Raw genomic sequence first — 2,625 nt, 5'->3', positions numbered from 1 at the left:
GTTGGATATAATATGGGCTTAGCCCATATAATATTTAATAAATCAAATAAACTCTATGGTACGTAACATTAAGTGTTGAATGGCTTAATACCATATGGGATTTTGATTGAACATTGACTTAGCTTATATGGTTGGAAATTATTCATCTAAATTGAGAAGCTGAGAAAAGGATAAAGGCGTGCCACACGCGCGCGCGCCGCCGCCGCCGCCCGGGCTGGGCCGTGGGCGTGGGTGTGGGCATGGGCATGGGCGTGGGCCGGGCTGAGGCTGTGGCAGGTAGGCAGGCAGGTGGCGAGCGGGCGGGCGTGGCCAGTCTTTTGCCACTTGATCCATATAATCATGGGAGTTACTCCCTTGATGGTGGAGGTTACCGTCCCTTCCGCTTCCACTTCCTGTCTCCTGGGATTCTCCACTGCCTTCGTCTCCTTACCCTCCGCTAGCCATATATCCTATCTTCCGTCAGGCCAGATCCTCTCTCCCACAACCACTCCTGAGAGAACCACTGATCAGCAGGCTTCTGACTTCCCCATCCTGTACCTCGGCGTGCATGGAGGAGCGGGAGAGCAGGTGCCTCCAGAACCCACGTCCGCATGAGAATCCTGCACGGGGTGAGCGGTGATTAAGTTTTTGGGGAGCGATCCACAACTGCTCATCCATCTTCTTCCTGCTGGAGATCGTTCTAGGATCCATCTTCTCTCTAGAACATCAAGGCGTCTTCTTCTTGGTGATCCGTTCGTGGGACTGCACTGCGAACATCTTCCTACATCGACTGTGATCCGCGACTTCGAGCAACGCATTATGTCGACTAGTGCGAATGGAGCCTCCGATGCCCTCGGCATGGGACCCTCCACTGGGTACAGTCTAATCTCTATGATTACTATATTTTGTATTTTTACTTTTTCAATGAGTATGTCATCTATGCATGATGTAGTGTTCATAAGAAATATACACATGCACATATATGCTGTCACAAACCTACTGATGTTATATATCTTGATTAAACTGATAATGAAAATGCCTAAATTTCTAACAATCCAAAAACCTAATAATAGGCAATTTTCTATCAATGGTTTTGCTGCTGCTCTGAAGCCGAATAATTTTGATGGCAAGAATTTTATGATATGGCGTGCAAAGATGGTATTGTGGTTGACTGCGATGAATTGTTATCACGCCGCATAGGGGAAGCCTAAACAGTTCACTCCTGAGGAGGAGCGAAAGTTCTTGGCTGCCGATAACCTGTTTCGAGGCGCCGTGATTAGTGCACTTCATCCCAAGTATGAGAAAAACTACATATCTTGCACATCAGGCAAAGAGTTATGGGATGCTCTTGGGGCAAAGTTTGGGGTTTCTGATGCTGGTAGTGAGCTGTACCTTATGGAGCAGCTGTATGACTACAAAATGGTTGAAAACCGTTCTGTGGTTGAACAGGCTCATGAGATACAGGCGCTAGCGAAGGAACTAGAACATTTTCCATGTCTGTTGCCCGACAAGTTTGTGGTCGGTGGTATAATCGCTAAGTTGCCACCTTCTTGGAGGGATTTTGCTACTTCTCTAAAACACAAGAGACAAGAGTTTAGCGTGGCTGAGCTTATTGGATCTCTTGATATTGAGGAGAGGGAAAGAGCAAAAGACAACCGTGGAAAAGGAGTTGAGTCTTCCGCAGCCAATATGGTGCAGAAGAAAAACTCATTTGCATCTCATAATAAAAAGAAGAAGAACATGCAAGAGAACAATAATGCAAAGCCAAAGCAGACTGCACAGTTTAAGAAGAAAAACAACAAGAAAGGTGGAGGATGCTTTGTTTGCGGGAGTGATGAGCATTGGGCAAGTGCGTGCCCAGACCGCAAATATAAGCAAGAAAAGAAATCAGCAAACATGGTCATTAGCGAGACTAGAGGAGGAACATCTGGGTATGGTAATTCTTTACCCTTTGTTCTTTCAGTTTGTCTCTCACCTGAGTGGTGGATGGACAGTGGTGCTAATATTCATGTGTGTGCTCATGTTTCTTTGTGTATTTCCTATCAGACCGGCAGGACTGGAGCCTTGCTGATGGGAAACGGTTCGCATGTGCGGGTTCTTGGTGCTGGTACGGTCGTTCTGAAGTTTACTTCGGGAAAGACGGTGCTATTAAAGAACGTGCAGCATGTCCCCTCCATCAAGAAGAATCTTGTTAGCGCTTCTCAGATGTGTCACGATGGTTTTAAAATTGTGCTTGAGTCCAATAAATGTGTTGTGTCGAGACATGGAACATTTGTCGGAAAAGGTTATGATTGCGGAGGCTTGTTCCGCTTGTCTTTGCTTGATGATGTGTGTAATAAAGTAGTGAACAATGTTATTGTTTCGGATGAGTCGAATATATGGCATTCACGACTTTGTCATATTAATTTTGGCTGTCTCACGAGGCTTGCAAATCTAAATTTAATCCCAAAATTTAACTTAGTCAAAGATTCTAAGTGCCAGGTGTGTGTGCAATCAAAGCAACCGCGTAAGCCTCACAAGGCTGCTGAAGCGAGGAACATGGCATCGTTAGAACTCGTTCATTCTGATTTATGCGAAATGAATGGTGAATTGACTAAAGGCGGTAGACGATACTTCAAGACATTTATAGATGATTGCACTAGATTT

This window comes from Miscanthus floridulus, chromosome 7 (assembly GCF_019320115.1).
Source record: "Miscanthus floridulus cultivar M001 chromosome 7, ASM1932011v1, whole genome shotgun sequence".
NCBI lineage: Eukaryota > Viridiplantae > Streptophyta > Magnoliopsida > Poales > Poaceae > Miscanthus > Miscanthus floridulus.
Note: the sequence above shows the minus strand (reverse complement) of the source record.